We start from the raw sequence: 22,613 nt of genomic DNA on the forward strand, positions 1-22,613 counted from the left end.
TGAATGGTGAATGGGAACTCATCCAGATGGGTGCTTGAATCAGCCTCACTGCCAGCCCTTATCTTGGATCTTTTCTTAATTTTGTCTTTACAGCTTTTATGTTGAGTTTCCACTTGACATGGCAGGCTTTTAAGAATTTTGGATAGCCTCCTTCTCAAGCTATGGAGTATGCTATAGGAAGCTTCACCTTCACTAAGTAAAAAAGCATGTGTGTCCCTTTTTATGGGAATTTGAGATGAATTGCTGGATGTCATTCTGCTCTTTGCAATTTACCCATGGTGCTCTTACAGGAGAACACAGTTTATAATAAAGGATAAAGGAGTAGTAGTAGTTGGTATTCAGATGTCTGATCTGGAGGTTGTACAACTTGCTAGGATACTGGAGAACCCTCATTTTGTGATTTTGATTCCATATTCTTCCTTTCTCAGATGTTTGTTCTAGACAAGTTTGGTTGTTCAAGGTCAAAGTTCTTTTTAAAGTTAAGGAATAATACAAGATTCTTAAATAATCCCTCCTATGCTTTTGTAGCAATGTTTTTGTCCCATACATTCTTGCCTTGCAACTATCACCATTTTAGAGCAATCTGTGGTAAGTAGGTAAGTAGAACTAAAATTGTGCAGAGGTGCCTGAAGTTTCAACATCTTCAGTACTGAAGGGTGGCTTTAAGGGCCAGCTCACTTGTTCTACATGCCCAGCTTTGGAGTGAGGCTTGGAGAGGTTCAGCCATCTTTTGTCTGGGAATAGCTATGTCCTCCTCAGGGCTTTGGCTCTTGCAGGAAATTTAATATGTGGCTCTCAGCCAAAAGTACTGGAGGTGTATTTAGTTCCCACTGCAGTTTAAAGGCACTAAACACATATCTTCTGGGGTTTTTTTGAGGTAACGTAGTTATCAGGCTGTGAGTTCATATTGAGGAATCCTTTCTTTCCCTTGTTGAAACTTTTGTGTGCTGGGCTCTTAGCTGGGTACTAGGTTAAAGCCTAAACCCAGCCAGCAGTGAAGGAACTTTCCTCCGTAGCTTAAGGTGCTCAGCTGGATGAAGGGATTGCTCCTGTTTATCAGCTCACACGCCAGTGTGAAATGTTACTGATCCTGACAGTTTTTTCCAAGCTCTGTGCTGTGAGCTGTTAGTCTCCTTTTGTTTTCTGGCTTGGGCATTTGCATTCCTGTCTGGACAGTGGCCGGATGCCAAGGGGAAGGCTGAAGAGAGCAATGCTTACTGCCCTTTAGGATAGGGCATCCACCCAGAAGGTGGAGGATGCAAAAATGCCTTTGGACTAAATATCCCAGTGCTAGTTTATTGAATAAGTTGTCCCAGTTTAGCTGAATTTTTTTTTTTTTTTTTTTTAGGAAAATAGGACAATTATCTGAATGAAATGTGTGGTACAAGTGGTCACGTACAGGCTCTGAGTCAGCCTTGTACACATATCTACTTGTAACCTTGAGTTCAGTATTAAATTTCCCTCGGTGTTCAGGGCATTTTGTTTCTTGTCATTTTTGTTGGGCAGGTCAGCAAGCACTGTTCAGAAGGAACATTAGAAGAATCCTGGGTGTAGAACCTGGAGTTTTCAAGGGTGTATCCCTAGTCTGCACTGACTCCTGAGATGCATTTCACAAGCCCCCAGCTTGTCATGCTCATCCATGCAATGTTTATGGTGTTTCTCCCATTCTAGCAGGGTCCAGAAAATCAAAAGATAAGCTACTTTTAGCTGTTCATTAATTACTCTGTTCTAGAGAGTACAGGATCTTCTTTTCCTCTTTAAACTGCTCTTCTTCTATTTTTGGAGGACATATCTGTAATAGAGGTTGAGAAGGTAAGCTCAGCCAGTTCCTGTCCCATGCTCAGTGCCTAGAAGTGTATTTGTGGCAGAAAGTCTTTGAGTGCAACAGGAAAATGACTTGAAAGTCCATCCTTATAAACACTTTGTCATTGGCTAATTCTTTTACAATTCTTTTTCTGGTGAAATTTTCTCATTAGTTTGCTGTAGTCAGTTGTCTTGTGGATGAAGCTGTGATTTTAAAGACAGCATTTCACACTGGAAGCAATTTCAATGTCCTATGATAACATGTACAAGAACGTCAGAGCAGTAAGTGTTTAATTTGCAAATTAAAAGTCTTGCTGTTGTGGCTTTTTGTGTTAAGCTTCTGGACTGTAAGGATAATGAACTAGTGATACAAGCTTCCATGGTCATTAATCTGATATTGTAATAGCTGTGTTTAAAGCTAACTGCTCACAGTAAAGAAACGACTGAGCTATGTGTTACCTTAGATGTAATTAGATACGCTGCCTGGTATGTTTATTTTGGAGATTGGAGCAGAAGCATAAGCCCCGCTACAATACTTGCTGCAATGCCCAGTGCAGAAGTGATTGTACAGGGAATGTGAGCTCTGCAGCACACGCAGCTTAGTGCATGGTGTGGTTACTCTGCACTCGATTTGCTGAGAATTTTTTTTTTTTCCCCATGCTGACAGGAGAATCACAACATTTTAATCCTGGTGGCTGCAGTAGTTATGTCTGCGTGAGAAGTATGAGATCCGATGTCCATAGATTTAGTACCCTGAAAAGGTGGACAGCACTGCAGCAAACATGAAGCAAGTTGTGCCTACGTCATTGCTAGGATACTCCTGAGGTTGTTTCCCCAGTATGGAACTTCTCAGTTTTTCCTCTGAGAAAGATCAGAGCTCTTGAACCTGAATTGCTGTCCCACTTGCTGTTGATATGGGCTGTAGACAGCCACAGAGTTCAGCCTTGGTGTCTCTGCAGGCTTTCTATCTTGAAAAGATAACATGATTTCACTGAGGATTACTAAACAAAAGTTAATTATGTAGATGTCTTCCAGATACTTGTTTTGAAACACATTGAAGCTATAAAATATACTGGATCTGCAAAGCTGCTGATATGTCTGCACTTAGCACAAGGGCCATTTTGCCAGGAGGAGAAAGTATTTTGTCCTACAGAGTCTAAATTGACTCACAGGTTTTTGGTTGGTTATCTTTAGTGTGATGTGGGGGTCTTTTTTTTTTTTTTTTTTAATATCATCTTTGTAAGTAGTGGTCTGGTGTTAGTTTCAGCATCAGAGTCTTCTTTTTCTCCTTTCGTACATTGATATGTGCTTTGAATGATGCCTGGTTGGGAAGAGGCTAACTGAAAATATTGCAGAGTAACTTGAGCAGCAGACAGTGTGCTGCTCAAATGAGGCTAACTTCTGTATAATGAGAGTGAAGGAGAATGTTTTGAAACTCATCTCTTTTTACAGGAGGCAGTCAGTGCTGTTGGCATATTTTAATGGTACAAGGTGTTACGGGTTGTATCACATCTACGTGAGGCTGTGACTTGCTGCAGGCTCTTGAACCTGCAAAGTTAATCCAGCCCACAAATGCAATAAGGGGTTTGTGACTACTAATGAGCTGCAGAAATGATGGTTACTGTACAGTTTGTTGTATGCAAATAGAAGTAAATTGGAGCCCTCTTGAAAGCCCTGCATACTCTGAAGGGTGGTGACATATGATTTTTGCTGAAACTGGGCTCTGTAAGAATGGCTTCTGGTGAGCGCTTGCTTATTCCACTCTTCCAAAAAAGTCAAACATGGTATGTTAATGACATGCTCCAGAGAGGTATATGTGCTGCTGAGGCTGAATTCTAAAATGGGTATTATAAATCACGTGATCATAAAGTCTGGCCAAAAAAATATTTGCTTGGCTGTCTTTATCACTAAACAAGCAAGCAGGTCACTAATTTAACTCGTTTAGATTATTTTTCCCTTCTGCCATTCCCCTGCCCTACACCTACACACCAAGATATTATTGAGTGTTAGAATGGGAAGGAAAACCCTGACTCTATTTTGTCTTCCCAAAGGAGAGAAGTACTGATAGACTATATGTGTGCATGCAGGTATGGAATATTCATATTATCAGCAGAGTATTAACGCCTAAAGCCACAGCTGACAGTATGCAGAACTGCCTCCTCATGAGTCTTCTACTAGGAAAGGCAACACAGGCATTTGTGGAGCATTTCAGCAGTAGCCAAAGACTCCTGGTTGGGATTCATTTCCTGTGTATGCAATCCCACACTTGCTGAAAGATTCAACCTTGGTGTTGGTCTTAATGTTGTACTGACTGAACTGTTGACACTTAACTATCTAAATAAAGGTCTAAAGGGTGTCTTCTTCAAAAATAAAGCATTTAAATTAAAAATTAGGGACATTCTGGCTAGTTTATCTGGCTGCACAGTAGTGCCAGGAGGGGTGGGAGGAGGAACCTCTGTTGTGACTTGCACCACTTTGTTTTTTTCTTCTTGCTTAGAGCTAGTTTGGATGATAAGTTGTTTTTAAGCAGTACTACTGAGGATTTATTAGACCCATAGTTGAATATAAGAGATAGGAAACAACAGTTTTATACACTTCAGATTTTGCGGTGTTCAAATGCCAGTGACAATGTTGCCCACACTGTCATCGTTCATCTGGTTCTTAATAGTCTCTTTGAGTTAGTAATTCAAATTGCTGCTTTTGTCTGGATTTGACAGCACACTGACTGTGGGACTCGTTTGGGACCCTGAGCTGTCCTGCTGAGTGTGTAACTGGTAACCTGTTAGACCTCACTTGTTTAAAGTGCTGTAAATCTAAACAAGCTCTGGGAGTGTTTTGGCATTGAGCGCCCAGTGCATTGCTGTTTCTCTCAGCAGCTGCTGTGCTGCAGCTGCTGTGCAAAGGCACAACTGTGCTCATGAGCATCCTCATGACTGCTGCTCCAAATGAGTGTAGTGTTGCAGAGAAAGCATGGAGGCAGTGAGCAAGCTTGATACTGAGAAGATACCTGATGTTGTTAAAACACAGGTGGGGAAGGAGGGAATCTTCACTAGTGAGAAAAAGTCAAACACAAGCTTAGGTTTTTAGAGGTAATTTCAAGTTAGTTCCATAGACATTTATGAGGTAGTAGAGTGGATACTTTCTGGACAACTGTAACAATGAAGTTTACAAGGATGCCCCTTCCTCTTTGCAATACCTTCTTTGAATTGAAGTCTCCCTGCTCAACTGAGAAGTCCAAACTGCATCTTTAATGTCCTTTTACAACTAATTTTCACCTGTGCTCAACATCTAGTACCTCTTGAGCCTTATCAGTGCTTTAATGAGATCACTGTAACATTTTCTGTTGTTCCAAAGTGCCTTCTCACTGTTGACAGGCTCTTCACGCTGATATCCAGGTGTTAGAAAAGTACATTATTTGTCGGTAGAATGGCCTTATTAAGGTTTAGGGCTTGACATGCTTCCATTTCCTCAGACCTGGGAGGAGATTAATAAAGCTTGGGAAGCAGAGTGTACCACTGATAGTAGGCACAAAGAATACAGAGTTTACCAGCCACAAGGACATTTGGCAGAACTCCCAAGATAAGGAAGAAACCAATAAAGTCAACAACTGAGAAATCAGCTCCAACTGGATAAAAAGTAATTCTGGCAAGGGAAGATTAGGACCACCAACTCGCAGACCTCTAGCCCAAAGAACCCACTGACTCAAAAAAAGATAATTGCTTTTATCAGTCTGTGTGCTCTGCGAAGTAAGGGAGTAATTTAACTAATAGAAGATAAAATACTAACTAATGAGGAAACGCTGTAACTTGTAGCCAGTGAAAATTAATACCTTTGTTTGGTAAAATATATAAATAATGAAAAAATTTGATAGTTGTTTTACTGGCTTTGTAGATTCACCACCAGCCCCTATTTCTCTGCAGAACTGTAATTAAATCAAATACCTCAACTCTGTGTGGGGATCAGCCTCTTGCACAGTGGGTGAAAGAGACCATTTTGGGACAACAACGCTACAGCACAGTGAAGCTTACTGCGTGGAAAATGAGCTTGAAAGAATGTCCAGATTGGACTTTGGCACTAATATGAGTTTGCTTCCAAACAGTTGATATTTGAATCAAACTGTCATATTTTAATGTATTTTCCTTTCCAATACTGATTTATGTAGATAGATCACAAACTTCTGTCTGCTCAGTCCAGTGTTTTGTCCTTGATACTGCCTGGTAGATTTTAATAAAATACTTAAGGCAGCTGAACTTGTTTTGATGGGGAGGGAAAGAACAACAAAAAAAAGGCTTTAAATATAGTTTGGTCATCCACTGTAAATTAATACAGGCATTTTTGCAAAGAGTTAGTAGCAAATGCAGATGAGATGCTGAATGCAGAGTGGCAGCCTGTCTGCCTGAGAGAGACACCAGAGGCTCACCTGGGGTCTCTGCAGAGTGTTTTGACTAAAAGAGTACAGCTTAGCACTCCTGATCTTTCATGTTAGCAGAAAGATATTCTCAGTTAACCTTATATATGTTAATTTTCCCACAGCCTTTTTTTATTTAGCATTATGACAGTTTGAGAAGTACCAGTTGAACTGTGTAGCACATAAAGAAATAATACTGGGATAAATATGTCTCTCTGAAAGCAACCTCTGAGAGGAATCCGGGAGTCTTAAATGCTGACTTCTGGACTGTGGGTAGTTGGTTTTGTGTCTTCTCTGAATCCTTGCTGTACAGACAGCTAAGTGCTTTGAGGCTGGGAAGTGACAGACTAAAATGGCACACATAGTACCTAAAATAAATTGGGATTTTAGATTATTCTAGGTGATTAAGACCAAGTTAATGATCAAATAGGTCAGTTGCTGAAGTCTAATAGCTGTCAGGACATTGAAATTACAAGTACTACCAGATAGAAAATAATTAAACTACCATGTAGAAAGCATTAAATCTGATGCTTTTTGTTTACATTTTGGGGATAGGGTAAATGTGTTAATGAAATTAAGGAAGTTTTCTTGAGTTAGATCATGAAGAGGTGGCAAGGTGGTTCCAAGAAAGTGAACTGAACCATTGTTTACCTTGTCATACTGTGATATTGCTTGCTCCTGTACTTCATTATGGTACTTTGTGTGTGAGTGAGGTGGGCTTATGTCTCTGTAAATCTTGTGTGGTAAGCAGGGTCTGATGACCTAGTAAAAACATTACTGAGATGGGAGTGCCCTGGGTCCCCAGACATACTGTGCTTCTGTGTGTGCAGTTTATGCTCCAGATTCTATAGAGGAACTGCTGCTCTGCCATGCAGACGTTGCTTAGCAGTTGTGAAAATGCTGGTTATTAGAGTGGGATTGCAGACATTTTTGCCATAGTACACAACTTGAACCAAGCAGCTGCAGCTGGTTTCCTGGGATACCAGAGCAGAAGCCACGAACAGATTAGATGTTGTTCCCCTTTTGCTCTTGGGCTCATTGACTGGCTTGTCAGCATTGTCTAATCAACTTAGATTGCAGGTTTGTTTGAAGTGTACCATATTTGGAATGGATTAGCAAAATCAATATGATGTAATTTATTTTGTCGCACATGAAGCTGAAGGCTGGTGATGCAGTCAAAGGCAAGGGTCTTTACCTGCGAGGGTTCCCTCTGCTTTCTGTGGTAGGTACAGGGCATCTATTGTGTAGCTCTCAAGTGCTCTGTTAGGAAGGTTAAGGATTCTTGGCACTGCTGCATATTAATGTCAATGCCTGTCTTAAAATGAGATAGGGGATAACTTGGCAAGCCTTCTGTTTTTTTTTTTTTTAACATCTATATAAGTTAAATGATTTCTTACTTTTTATACTAGGGCTGAAAGTTGGCAAGCTCTGACTGGAACACTTCAAATATCAAAAAGTCCCTTAGAAAGCAATCTTTTTTAGAGCTTTTCTTTTGACATAGTGCATACTGAATGGTAACCTTCAGAACAAAACTTGCATAGTTTCTATAACAGGAATTTTTAGGAAATCTCTTCCTATTTGTGGTGGTAATTCCTTGGGGTGGAGGGGATAACTTCTCTGAACTTCAAAGCATAGCATGCTTATTTGAAACCCTGTTGAGTGTCTAGAATTGCAGGCTGTTTGAGTGACAGATCCTTACTCTACTGATAAGCCTGGTTTGATTTGAACACATATATTTAATGTTGGTGATGGTGATAATGGACTGAAGTTAATAAACATTACAGTCCTTCAGCAGAATTGTGGCTAAGAAGGGAGGAGTCTGATCATAAAGACATATGTAGCTAAAGGTACCCTGCTTAGGATCCTCACTGAGAAATTTTTTTCACTCCCTCTGTTTCTAAATTTGAGTTGAAGTGAAAGCATAAATGATTGATGCCATAAATACTATATGTGAGTTCTGCTACTTCCTGGGATAGTAATGGCTTTGATTTCCCCTCCTAAATTCACATGGCAGTGATAAATGTGCTGTCTCCTTCTCCCGGAGGTTTCAGAAAGCACCAACTTCTGCTGACCTAATTGATGCCAAAAGTGATAACTGAGTTTCTAAAAAACTCTGAAGAGTCCTATTAGAGTAGGTATTCATGACTGTTCTGATAAGTGGGTGCAAAGTCGGATTTAAAAGGGATTCTCTCATCATTGTGTGATTGCCTAGTATTGCTATGCAGGGGAGGAGAGCTCTGCTGCTACTGCAAAGCATCTTTGTAGTAAGATCTTGGTATTGATATGGAAGCCTTGCTTCTGAATGTGTTCAGGTGCACGGAAGTATTTTGTAGGAAAAAAACTACGAGGGGGTTAGTTTTGTTATTGTATTCCAAGACATATGTCAATTCATAAGAGCGGTGTGATTATTTTAATTAAATTTAACAAGGTCAATATAATCGTACTTGTCTGAACTTTAAAATGGGTGCTGGCGATCTTCCTTGTCCATGGGTTTGGCACATAGGAAAAAATGCTGCCATGTCATGGAACCACTTTGTACCTTGAAGTCTGACAGTTACTATGTTTCAGGTGTTTGCCATTATAAAAAGTAAGCTTATTGGATTTAACTTGAGTAGTAAGTATGCTGTAATCCTCTGCTTCCAGTGGAACAGTTAAAATCCAAATAGTTTTGGACATCTGCAGGGTATTCTGTGTTGCACCAAATCCATCAATATTGGCTATAGAACAGTATAACGCTGACTAGGCAAGTGTAATGTTAAAGGTCAGATGTGCGTAGATCTTCAGAGACAGTTGTGCTGCTTGGTTAAGCTATTTGTGTGCCTGATGTGTAAAATGTGTGATGGTATGCTGAGGTCTACCTTGAGAGTGGTTTTGCGAGTGAATGTTACAAGGTCACCCAAAACCCTACTTTAGTGTACTTTATAGGAATCAATGGGGCTGCTCCTAAGGTGGATAAACTTTTTCACAGGGCCAGTTCAGGACTGGAGGGATGTGGAGGCAAATTGTCTGGATCTGAAAATGCATAACCCTTTCAGTACTGCAAAGAAGACCCTTAGATCAGATATTTTACTCCTCAGACTGTTGTCAGTGCCACTGAAGGTCACTGCTTGCAGTGTCGGATGGAGACAGTTTTACTCATCTGAAAATGTTTTTCCTTGGAGGCAATAAAAACTGGGCCAAGGTGGGGTAGGAGGAACTGAGGAGCAGCTCTAGTAAATAATACTGGATGTCCAAGAATAGGAACAAAAGGATCTTTGTGGTTGATTTTTCTGGCAGGCTGCTTGGAATGAGTTTGTGCAGTTTTCCCTCACTCCACCACCCTTACAGTTCAGGTACTCCCTCCATGTGTTTCTCAAAACTCTTTGTAGTATGACATCGGTGCATAACCTGGGATTTTTTTTGTGAGCTTTTGTGTTCCAGTATTGCCCCTTGTATGGCTAGATACTTCTAAAACTAAAAACTCATAGCATAAAGCTTTTCTTAGGCCAAAATTTCCACCCTGTAGCTGTTCTTGTAGAGAAAAGCAGCTGAGAGCAGCATAAACTAGCTACAGGAAAACAGTTGGCTCCTGTTGGTCACCTTGTGGTGTTCTCCCATCCCAGCCAATTCTGTGATCTCTCCCCAAATCTTCCAAGACATACAGAGCTCTTAAATGCACATCACTGTATGCTTGTTCCATGGTAGCATCTGCAGAACCCAGTTTTTTTCCCCAGAAATGAATTCCGTGCAGGAATAAGACTCTTACCATGTAAAAGTATACTTTTGTGCTCAACATAGGTATAAAGAAATTCTTTGTCTTCCAGTCATGCTGCAGTATAATTTTCATCCAGAGGTCTAACATAGCAACATAGTTTCCTATATTTATAATTTAAATAATGCTTACTATTTAATTTATTATTTTCTAGGCACAGGATACCTCAAAGGCTGTACTCTTTTTATTTCATTATATCCAGGCATTCTAAAATAAACCCTGACAATTGGCAGTTACTATAAACATATTGATCATGTGTAGAAGGCTTTGAAGCTACTCTGCAAACAATTGTATAACTTTTGGTAGTATTTGGGAAAATAAAAATCGGCACCAGTTCTATTAATTATTTGATTTAGGGGAAAGTCTACTTTCTACATCAGGAGTGTATGAAAGATAGAGACCTGTAGTTGCCAGACAAACTTTCATCTGCTAAAAAGCAAACCTCTGAAATACTTTGACAGCGTCTAGCCTGCAATTGTTGTTGCAAAGTGCTGAAACAGCATTAACTTTTTCAGCATCTGAACCTTGTTACTACAAACAAAAGCTGGCAGTTTCGTTCAGTGTTTGATGCCAGATGCTCCAGTTCTTTAAGGGCTCGTACTGGAACCTAAATGGTATTGAGTCAATGCAGCCAAATCGCCAAATGTGGGTTTTTTATTTTCTTCTGTGCTAGGCTAAAGGAAGTGTTGCATCAGTATTAGTGCTTACCAAAAAGGATAATGTTACAGGGCCTCCTGAAGGAATGAAAGCACCTTTCCAGTTATGTGCCACATCAATGTGGCTGCAACAGGTCACAAGATTGGAGAAACTCCACAGTTAATGACACCTGCTGGTCTTGCCAATGGAGTTCAAACAGAACTGCTTCCAGCTGATATTATCAAAGTTCATGCTCTGGAAAACTCCTTTTATAACAACAAAACATTCTCTATTGTTGTTTCCTGTGGAAGATACTGCTCTAACGTCACAGTAAAGTTGCTCAAAGGATGTATTTCTGCAGTGCAAGGCTTACACATCCTTGCCTTCTGTGTGCATAGACACGGTTTATTTAAAAATAGTGGTCTGCCCCTGTCAGTATAATTTGGTGGAGGAAACTGGTACCAGCGCTGCTCCCCATTCTAGGAAACTTGCAGAATTCTTAAGGTAATGACTTAGGAGGGGTACAATTAGGGATTATAAAGCCATGCATTACACTAAAAAAAGTCAAGAGAGGATGACAGTTTACGGTCTTTCCTAATTTAAGAATGAATATGCATTAAATGGAACTATGAAGCAAGTCAAAACGAAAGTGCATTTTTTACACAGTATGTAGTTAAAACTGTAGAAATAATTGCCACAGGATGTTGTGTATCTACCTCCCTGCAAAAAATATTAGTCTGAAAGAGATTAAACAAGTTGTTAGGATATCCTTCTGTTCAGTTTTTGCACTATATGTTGCCTACAAGCTGAAGAGGTCAAGAAGCAATCTGTATGGTTCCCTTCTTGAATCAAGGCAAGGTAAAACTTGTTGATAGAACACTACTGAAAACATCCTACTTGGACCCAAGTGTGTGTGTGTGGCTTGCAGATCACATTACTGTTAACTTGCCTAGGAGTCTGTATCTGTAGGCTACATGAATGCCAGCAGGTCTCTTAGCTTATCCTTGAGCATCTGCTAATTCATAATCACATCTATTCTATCACCACTAGAGGCTCCTCCAAGTCATGCTTTGGATTCATTTCTGTGGCAGGAAGCAGCTTATGGTTTAAGTAGCATGCAGGTGTCTGAATCTATCACTGTAACACCTCTTTAGAAGCAGTGAATGTTAATTTTTTTTTTTAATATGAAAATACAACCATTCTCTTGCTACTGTGGCTGAATTCAAATCATTTGTTTGATATAGTTACTGGGTATTAACTACTGATGAACCGTAAAACATTAGCACCTAGAAGCTTGTGTTACTTGCTAGTAGGTGGAAAAAACTCACAAAAATACTTAATGGACAGTGAGGGTAAATAATTTTCTTTTAACATGAGCATATTTTGTCCTAGCCTCGATAAGGCTTTAATTACCAGCACAAGTTATTTTATGGTTCGCAGGCTTCATTGTGTAACTGGGGTAGGTTTACCATGATAGGGCTGTACTTATAAAACACTGATGACTTTTGCTGCAAAATGCTTGTTACTGTGTTGTAATTTGATAGAGTGTATCAGGTGCACTGTGTCTTATCTAATAGCCCAACAATATGAAGACTTAAGTGTTCAAGGATTAATCTGATCAGACAGGAAGGATTGTCCAGCATATAAATATGGATAAATAGTCTGTTCTTGCCAGTCTTAGTATTTGGTAGCCTTGGCTTATTCCATACACAATCAAGTCTAGTGCTCAGCATTAGGTTTTTGCAGATGTGTGGGTATCATTTTTCTCTGGATGGAATAAAGAGAACCCAGTTTCCAAACTGACTGTATGGATGGTGCATTTTCTGAGCGTGGAAGTGTGCTGGAGCACTGTACTTATGCTATCAGACACAGCGTGCATTCTTATAAGTGGTCTCTTTATCACAGGTAATTACATTTGATGATGTTATTGAGAAAGTGGAGGAGCTTTTAGATGAGTCTTTGCAGGTAGGCAACATGCCTTGTTTCTGAGGAGGCTTCAACACACAAAGTTGCTATGCAGCTACTGGCTACTGGCATTTCATGTGCAAATGTTTTGCAAGGTCATATTTTGTCTGTTTCTCTAGCATTCAGGCAAACATTTAAGACATTAAAAAGCAGACCTGAAAAATAAGTTGTCCAAGAATCATAAGAAGGTAGATACCAGAAGAGTCTAAGTAGAAAATTATGTCTCACAATAGAAAATTTGTTTTGTCTGGAAGTACTCTTTTTTTTTTTTTTTTTCCTTGAGATATCACCTGTTCCTACAAATATTTATAAATTCAACACCTCTTGCAAGAGCTTCTGCTGTCAGCCTGATATTGCAGGTCATCTTGTTGCTTACCTTAGACTGGGCCTGCTTTTTTCCCCATTGTTGGATATGGGAGCTTTTTTTCAGCAGCATTCCAGTTCTTACTGAGAGCAGACTGTAGATGTACCATAGATCTTGTCTTATCTTTGCTGTTATGCCAGTCACACATGATCTGTCACACAAATTTCTGCTAAAGTTAAGTTTGTATCAAGAGCAATATCTATGACATGCTTAAATACAGGAAGAAAAATTAAATGAGTTCTAATTTCCCTTCAGATCCTTTCTTTGTATGGGTAGGAAATAGTGCATAATATGAAAGCTACTTGAAAGGTTGCTTTTAGTCACACAGTTGTACAACTTTCCTTTGACTTGCCTAAAAGTTCCATTTTTCTTCATCCAAGTGATAAGATCCCTTTCCTCTATTCTCATCTTACACCTGTCTCATTAATTTTTTGCCTTGACCTTAATCCTCTTAACCTGTGGTACGCTTAAGTGGTTCTTCCTGACTGCTGCTCTCACCTGGGATACCTTCAAACTTAATGGTTCCAATTAATTAAATTCAAGCTTGAATTTCAGGTCTGTGTATTCTTGTACCAAGCTTGTTTGACTGCAGTAGTTCTGCTTTTGTAAGAAGTATAAATGATACCTTAAATTATGCTGCACTGCAGATGACTCAACCTGCTTTGCTCCCTTTTGCTGGCTCTTTCAGGAGATTTTTCAGCAAATTGAGGTTTCCGGCTTTATCTGGCTGTTGTATTAGTAATTAACATGGCAGCTAGTTGGACCATAGGAAGAAATGTTAGTGCTAGCCTTCACTTCAGTGTTGTACTTTCCTCTTGTACATCCATAGTAAAGTACTACTGGTTGTAATGCTGTGACCTCCAAATCCTCTGAAGCACAAGGCAGGGGTGAAAAGAAGTGGAGAATGACAGAATGCTGAAGGCCTCTAATTTGGCTCCTCACTAGCAAAAAAAGTCCACCCAAAACCTGTTACTGTAGAAGGAATAGCCTGTGGAGCAAGGGATGTCTGTGTATCAGCTAATACATTTATCCAAGCTAAAACTTTATATTTGGTCTGGTCGGAGCAGCCCATAGTGATAAAGCTGACAAGTGCATCATGCAATAATGTGAAAACTTGCCTTTGTGTCTCAGATATAAGCTTCTTCCTAGCAAATACCTTCTGACACAGTGCTGGCTCCTGCAGTAAGCTGGAGGATGCTGGGCAGGAGCCAGCTGGTGGACACGTATCAGACTTCACTAGTGCAGGATCGGAGACACTTTTCAGATGGGTGGTACACTGGGTGGGGCTGTGCATAATACAGTTGTGTGACTGTAGGGTTATATATCTAGACTAACACATTGCTGATTGGGTCTCCACACTAGGAGACAGTGCTGCTGATTTAGCTGCTTGCTTGGAAGCTGTACAGTCCAGCAGACTTGCTTGCTGTTGCTCAGTCTGCCTAGATTTACTGCCTGTGTCCAGGTCCAAGCAGGAGAGCTTACGGTCAGTAAAGCAGTGGCTGAAAAACAAGTGACAAGGCTGCTAGAGTGCCTAGTTGGCTTCTGCATGGCAGCCAGAATAGATAAGATTTCAACTGCAGTTCCTGAGTGCTGCTATTCACCTTCCAGATGCCTGTGTCCCTTATTTAAAGAAAGGCTGCTGGTATGCCAGCTCAAGAAGTCTCGTCAGAGAGCTGCTGCCTACCATGTTGGGAAAGGCAAAGTTGTGTAACACTGCAGCACAGTGCTAGGGTTTACACTTAAAATGCTATAAATATGCCTTCCCCTTGCTGCTTATGAAAGAGGTGACTGCATCAAGACCTGCCCTGTGTTTTTAGCAGAACATGTGATGGGCTGTCCCTTGAGAAGAGCTTTCCTCTTGCATCCAGCCTGGCTCACATAGGAAGAGAATCAAGGCAATTAGTCATTCACTGACTCATGAATGGTACTTGTTTAAAGAATTGGCTAAAAATAGTAAAAACAGGCTGAAGGAAAGGGTGTTCTCACACTGAGCTATCTTGGACATCTCTTCAGTCAGCAGATAGAAATGGTATGGCTTGCTTCACAGAGCATCAAAACAATCTGCTATGTTTTGGTAAAGATGCAAATGTTGGAATGAATAGGTGAGTTCACAGACACTTGTGGGAACTCGGCGCACCTCTCCTGATGCCCAGAGCTACCGAGAGAACCCTTGGGGAGCTTGGGAGCCTTGGGATGTTGCTAAAAGTACCTGGTGGCTCGACTTTGACCCTTCAAGAGGTGTACCACCTGTATGTGGGGCTATAAGAATCACTGGTGTTTAAAGGATATAGAAATAGCACAATTACAGGTCAAAGTACAGATTTTAAGATTTTGGTACAGGGGGGTTGGAAAAACAAGATGGAGGGAGTTGGGGCTTGCGACGTGGTTCTTCCTCCTTCTTCTTGTCTTCCATTTTCTGTGTGACGTAGGTATTTTTGATAGGTTCTTAGTAAAGGTACACTTAGTAATAAAAATGATAAGTATTGGGGACAAAAGATAAATATAGTTTACGTAGTCTTTGTTATAAAAAGATGCGACTGCCCTGTAGGCAGTCAGAGTGCCTTTGGCTGCCTTGCTAGTCCGACCCCGGCTGAGCGGAAAGAAAATTTTTGTAGATAAGAAATAATAAACAATTTTGAAGACCGAACCTGAGAGTCCAGCCTCGTCTTTTGGAGCCCGGGGAGCGAACCCATCTCACCCTTGTCTGGGCAGAGACAAATAACAGCGAGCCCAGACAACACTCTATCCAGCATTATTGAAAACTGGGATGTGTTTTGGCAGTGATTAATCACAGAACCTTGAGAGTTTGGGAGGAACCTTCAAGATAATCCAGTTCCATCCCCCCTGATGTGGGCAGGGACACCTTCCACTAGACCATGTTGCTCAAAACCTTATCCAGCCTGGCCTTGAACACTTTCAGGGATGGGGCATCTACGGATTTCTGGGCAACCTGTGCCAGTGTCTCACCACCCTCACAGTAAAGAATCTTCTCCTAATATCCAACCTCAATTTCACCTCTTTCAGTTTGTGCCCATTACTCTTTGTCCCATCTATAGTTCCTGATGATGAGTTCCTCTCCAGCTTCTGTATAGGCCCCTTCAGATATTGGAGGGTTCCTATGGGTTTTCCACACAACCTTCTCTTTGCCAGGCTGAACAGCCCCAACTTTCTCAGTCTTTCTGCATAGGGGAGGTGCTCCAGTTCTCTCAGCAACCTTGTGGCCTCCTGTGGACATGCTACAGCATTTCCATGTCCTTCTCTGTCCTGCGGTCACCAGAACTGTATGCAGTAATCCAAGTGGGATGTCGCAGGAGTGGAGGGAAGAATGACAACCCTCAACCTGTTGGCCACACTTATTTGGATTTATCTCAGGATACATTTGGCTTTCTGGGCTGCAAGTGCTCACTGCCAGCTCACATCAAGTTACTCATCAACCATCACCCCCAGGCGTTCTCTGCCAGGCTGCTTTCAATCACCTGCTTCTCTGTGGGTGTGCCACAATCCAGGTGTAGGACCCCACACTTCGCTTTGTTGAACATAATGTGGTTTGCAGAGTCCCACCTCTCCAGCCTGTCCAGGTCTCTCTAGGTGGCATCCATTCCTTCCAGAGTGTGATTGCACTACAGAGCTTGGGTCATCAATGAATTTACTGAGGGTGCCCTTAATCCCACTGTCAGTCAATCCCACTGATAAATTACCAGGATAAGTCTGAAGTATGTCATGCTGTCTTACATAGATGTGCCTGTGTAAATCTGCTTTACTCACCTAGTAAACGTGACTGTGAGATTGAACAAAATATTGAAGATGTCATAGGCTAATTTAAGTCTTACTAAAAGAGACAGTCTTTTGGACCCTGAAGACTGGCAAGGAGAGAGAGGTGCCCAAAATAACAACCCTCTAAGTATGAAATTGGAAATTCCAGGTATGATGGCAGAGATGCCAGTAATGTACCACAATATTTTGTGTAAACAGTCTCAAATATTTCTGCCACTGCTCTAGCAAAACTAACTGTTTTTACAAATGGAAAGAGATGGAAAATTGCATTATCTGAGGTGGACAGAAACTATCCTCATGTGAGAGATTTACCAGTTCAGGTACCAGCATGCTCAGTTATATGTACAGTAGGGTATTTCAAGTCCCAGCTTCTACTCTGAAGCAAAAACGTAAGGGGAGATGCATGATTTGGTTTAAACTTTAGATGTGGTGACCCCAAGTATCTCTGGCTCCTTCAGAAAATATCAGGCTCCACGAGGAAATTTAAGTTTCACACATTTGGAGTTATTTGTCCTATTTTGTCTAGATGAGGACATCAGTGTGTTTGTACAGATCTAAATAAGAACTGAGTCATCTGTTTCTGCCTGGAAAGTAGTCACACAGAGTAGCCTCTCTGCATAGCCCACACACCGTGATCCCAATCTGAAGCCCGTGTACAGTCTATGGGCAACCCGAAGGCATCAGATCCAAGAGCACAATCTCTACAGGAAGCCTTCAGCCATAGCAGGAACCTCCTAACATATGGCTTGTCACAGTCTCTGATATATTCCATCTTCATCTTTTTGTCTCCTAAAATCAGGCCTGATCCTGGAGTAAAGGTTAAATTGAGGGTGGAATCTCCTAATATTTCAGCATGGGAATTCCTGGGAAGATACATAAACCTCAATATGACTTCAGCTTTCTCTCATGGGAATCTGAAATTGCTTTATTGTTTGGTCCCTGTGTCAAAGCTCAGTGAAGCTGTTGAACCAACACCTAGCCCTGTGAAAGAGGATCAAGTAATTCTGTTTGGTGGTGTGTCTTACATAGCTGCTGCTAATGCCCTTCTCAGTGATGCGATAGCAGACAAGAGCAAAAGCTGAGTCAAAATTGGCAGGTTATAGAATAAATACTTTGCTGTTTCAGGATGCCAATGTTTCCAACTCACTATCTCTTGCTAAATGCTGCATCTCCTTCACTGGTGGAAATGATAGCATTTTCTGTAGCATCATGAAAAGTCAAATTGACAATCAAAACAGTGGAAATCAACCTGGCAGTTGTTAGCTGAGTGTAGGTGGTGCTCGTGTAATCTGCCCCTTTACCTGCTTTGGTTTGGGTTGGATGACTTGCCAACAATCTCAGCTTTATGAATATTGCAGATAATATATTGCAGATAAATATTTAATAATATCTTACTGTTAAAAGACATTCTGGTAAAAGGAAATCTAGTTTGTACCAGAGGAAGTCTTCCATTGAGAACAGCAGATTTAGTAGTGCCCTAGATAACTAAATTAGGAAATGTGTACAAGATATGATTTAGTGTGAAACAAGAATGGGCTGGTGCCTGTCAAACCAGTCTCTGATTGTGTAAGCTAGCCTTACTTCTTGACTCATCATTGCTCTGCTGAATTTTGGCTCTTTCTTCTTTTATGTTTAGATCCTTCATGTCCTTCTCATGAGATCTAGTTCATTCTTCACATTCAGATCTTTGTGATTTAAATTCCTTATGAAACAGTGCAGGTAATGTGGGATGTAAGGGGTTTCCTGCTGTTACTGTTCATATGGCCACTGGAGCAACAAGGGAGTTTTCAGGACTCAAAAGACCTGAGTGGTCTGGTCGCTCATCCTGGATCAGAGTTGTGCTCCTCCTATTCTCTGAAAGCACAACAGATGGCAATAAACACTGACACAGTGTTGCTGGGAAATGAAGCAATAGCTAAGTTTAAGTTACCAGGCCAGCACCCAGCTGTGCCACAAGAAATTGCTTAGGCCGTAAGTCACAAATAGAGCTGAAATAGCAGTGTTGGCCCTATGTTTTACCTCACCAAATAGTTGACAGTGCAGTGGGATGGCTATAATGCTGTTGTACATGTTGTGAGCTAGATGATACTGAGGTGCTTTAAACCTCACTGCTGTGAGAAACTGGCTGCTGGTACTGACTGCTGACCTCTACTGAACATGCTTTCCAGCCCATAGTGTTTAATACTGCATGCACTAATCCAGGCTTAATGTGGAAGAGGAGATTCCGTTAAATGAATGGTATAATGTGTGATGCATCAGCAGCAGGAAAGAGCGTTTCGTGGGATTAGATACATCCACTTAACCTGGTAGTAGGCTGTAGCTCCTGTTCATGTTCAGTGTGTGGAGCAGTCAGCAGGAGCACGGTGGGGAACCTAGTTGTTCCCCTTAAGAAGGAAAGTGAGGAGTCCTTGTGCTGTCTGCAAGTCTGCCAGGGCGGGTGGGTGATCTGTAAGAAACCTTGGTAGTACTTGCATAGAGAAAATAGCTTATCTGTGGGCTGGCTGCAGCAGATAATTACAAATAACAGCAAAATAATTTCAAAACTCAAACCACTTCCTTTGTATCTGATCTTAAATACAATTTGCTGAAGGTCCTTGCCCTCCCTAATGCAGAGTTTTAGAAGGGCTGGTATTAAGCTTGCGATGTTTTGAAATAAAAGTAATCTCTAAATGGCACTTCCAGGAGCACCAAGCAGCTGCAATTTATGCTGGCCATAAAAGCTGCTGGTGTTCCCCATTATCCTCTAATCAGATCAGTTGTGATCCTGATGGTTTTCCAGGAAATATGTGTGCTTCCCTCATAACCTGTCTGCACTGGATAGGTAGGATGGATTCAACATTCCTTCCCTTTCTGCCTAAAAATCAGGGGTCTCAGTTTTGTCAGCTTGAAAAGGCTGTAAAAAAACAGTGTCAGACTTCTGAAATGTCATATACAGCTAGGCTGGAGCAAGGACTGAGGCTGGGAGGGAGTCTTGCCTGTGTTAGTCTCACTGGCCTCACTATTGCAGATCCAGACCAGGATACTTGGCCACCTGGGCACATGCTGGCTCATGTTCAGCCATTGTCAACCAGCTCCCCTAGGTCCTTTCCTGCCAGGCAGCTTTCCAGCCTCTCTGCCCCAAGCCTAGAGTGCTTGGAGTAGTTGTAAGTGTAAGTGTTTAGTCAAGTGTGTGGCAAGATCTCAAGAAACAAAGTTGCTGTAATAGTTTTTCATAGTGACTAAATCAGTGGATAATTTTCAGTCACATAAGATCAAGTCAGACTGTGTATTTTTCTGGCATACATAGCAGAACCTGTGCTTTTGTCTTATCCAACTTAAAGAAGATTAACAAACCTGAAATGCAGTCTCTGTTGAAGATGCAGGGAAGCAGTAAAATAGGAAACAAAGTGACTATGCTGGTAGCAATATCCTTAAAATACATTCTTAAAATACATGCTATGGTGTAATTTAGAAGTTGAAGTTTTTGTAGTAGCTGTAAATGTCTGTAAAGGACTGTATCTTCTGTCAGGCTGGACTTTTTAGAAGAGTTTATTATTTTTCTACGGACTATAAGCATGACTAGTTGCAAACTGGGGAAGGGAGGAATGGATTGATTGTAACTGGTCTTCATGTTTCTATCTATTGAGTATCTTCAGTGATGTTAAGGAGCCATGGCATGCAGCTGGCTAAAATCAGCACCAAAATAGGATTACTTCTGTTCTGTTTAAGCTCAGTTTGAGGAGTCAGGCACATAGTAAATGCAGTAACTATTTGGAACTCACAGGGGGGAACTGAGCTGCATAATTAGTCCTCCTAAATTAGGTTGTGTGGCTGTAACTGAGTAACAACAAGCTCCATGAAAACTCTGCCACTCTCTACTACCTAGCAGCCTGGCTGAGTCTAACAGATTTTTTTGCCTTACATCAGTGAAATTGTAGGGAAGAACTGTTCTGTGAGATCTACTTAAAATTAGGTTGATTGCTTAATTTGGTCTTTTTTTTTTTTTTTTTTTTTTTGTTAGCATGTTTAGAATCAGGCTTTCAGTGGGGAAAAAAGTGACCTCTAATTGTGGCTGTTGCTGCATTTTGCAAGCAGTCTTGCAGCTTGTCTTGGAAATTCTTGGCTTGCTTAACCCACACAGAAACTCAAATAGCATTCAGTGAGAGCAGAGTAGGCTTACATAACTTTCCATGGTTTCCCTTGCAGAAGAGATGAGGTAATTCTCTCAGACCTGTTTGTAATGGCCTGGAAAAGTGTTTGGTTTCACTTTCAAATTCTGGATGATCTCACTGTGGGGACTTGACAGTGGTGCTCTTTTTGTTTGGGAAAAATCCCTGCCTGTAATTCAAGGTTTTCTGTTTTGGGAGCTTTTGACTCTGAAATCGGGTTTGTAGAGAAGCCTCACTTGCTTTATGTTCCAGTACAGAACCTCAGTGTGCTAAAGAGCTACGAATAAGTCAGAAATAGCTGATCACCATGTAATGTGACTGCTTCCTCTAAATATGTCATATATTACAGGGAAGCCAGGTTCTTAGCTTCCTGCACATGGAAGGAAAGATTTCTCTTATTTCTCCAGCTGTGTTTTCTGTTCGTAGAGCTCAAGATAATCCTTCATGTGACACAACACTGCATTTCATAGTGATAGTTATTGTAGGCAGGTAGTCCTTCTCTAATAAAGAACTGTGTTTGTCAGACAGAATTTAGAAATTCAGAGCAGTCTTCCAGGATCTACAGTGTCTGCATGAGTCTGCATCATGTACAGGGACGTACTGGTGCCTCAGGCTTCTGGAGTGGTCTTGCTGAGAAAAATCCCTCGGGATTAGACAGTTTGAAAGCAGAGGGGTTTTACTGGGAGGAATGCACTCCTTGAGCATCTATATGGGCTCTAAGCTTGGCAGTACTGTTAATCTACTGGCACAATGCTTTTTGCTTTGGTCATCTTGAAGCTGTGGCTGTGTAGAAGACAGATTTTGCTAAGACGTCTTGTAGGTAGCTCAACCCTGAGTTTTGCTGTCTCTTGCATTTTTAGTCTCAGTCCTTTTGCTGTTTTGTGACTTAGATCTCACAAAACTGCATGTAAGCACAGGAATGGGCTTTCTTGGGAAAACCACAGTGTCTGGGGGAGTCTGCACCTATGGGATGCAAGCACTTGAGTTGGAGTGAACATGCCCTGCCCTGGGCAGATCTCTGCTCTGCTCACAGTGCAACAAGTTGTGGACCCAGGCATGTCCTTGCTGCAGCAGTGTGTGGTGACAAGAGCCATTCACTCACTGCTCTTGGTGTAATGGCATTTGTGCAACTGGCCTTAAACCATGGGATTGTTAAAGTGGATCATAAATCTCTTGGCTGTGCGTGTGCTGTGACAAATGACTGCGGGGTGAGGACTCAGTGCTGTTGTAACATGCCCACACACAGTCGTGAGTAGGCATCTACAGACCATAAGGGCCATGTGAACTGGTAAATTTCTTTCATAAAGGTGAATAGTTCTTAACTATCTGGCACTCTGACCCCATAAAATTTGGGTTGTAGGGCAAAGGTGTGTGCTGGTAGGTAAAACTGTAGCCAGGTACTTAACAGTTCTGCAATCCATTTGTTTTGTTTGTCTTCTGTGTACTATGGAATAAAACTTTCCAAAGTTTCTCTTGTTGAGCAAGGGTGTGGTTAGGTACTCAAGTGGAGGAGAATGACCTGGAATTCTGCTCTTACCATGTTGTCCTAGGGTGACTAGGTTTCCTCCTAAATTTGTCTCAAACCAGGATAAATATGAATCTTGCCTTTGGGATCTCTTCTTGCATTTTCTGTTGCAAATGAAGCTGGCTATGTTTGAAGGACCAGAAGATGCTTCTCTGGAGATCCCTTGCTGGGCTGGCAGTAGGACTTTTTGGGGGGTTGAGCAGTTCCAAGGAAAGGGTTTGTGCTCCACAGTCCAGCAA

At 41.3% G+C, this 22,613-nt stretch overlaps 1 protein-coding gene across 1 annotated transcript in view; it reads left to right on the forward strand.

Moving 5' to 3' along the window:
* Positions 1-22,613, forward strand: part of UBE2R2 (ubiquitin conjugating enzyme E2 R2) — a 55,077-nt gene that overhangs the window by 16,821 nt on the left and 15,643 nt on the right. The gene's annotated exons all lie outside the window — the stretch shown is intronic.

This window comes from Fringilla coelebs, assembly GCF_963513975.1.
Source record: "Fringilla coelebs genome assembly, chromosome: Z".
Classification (NCBI taxonomy): domain Eukaryota; kingdom Metazoa; phylum Chordata; class Aves; order Passeriformes; family Fringillidae; genus Fringilla; species Fringilla coelebs.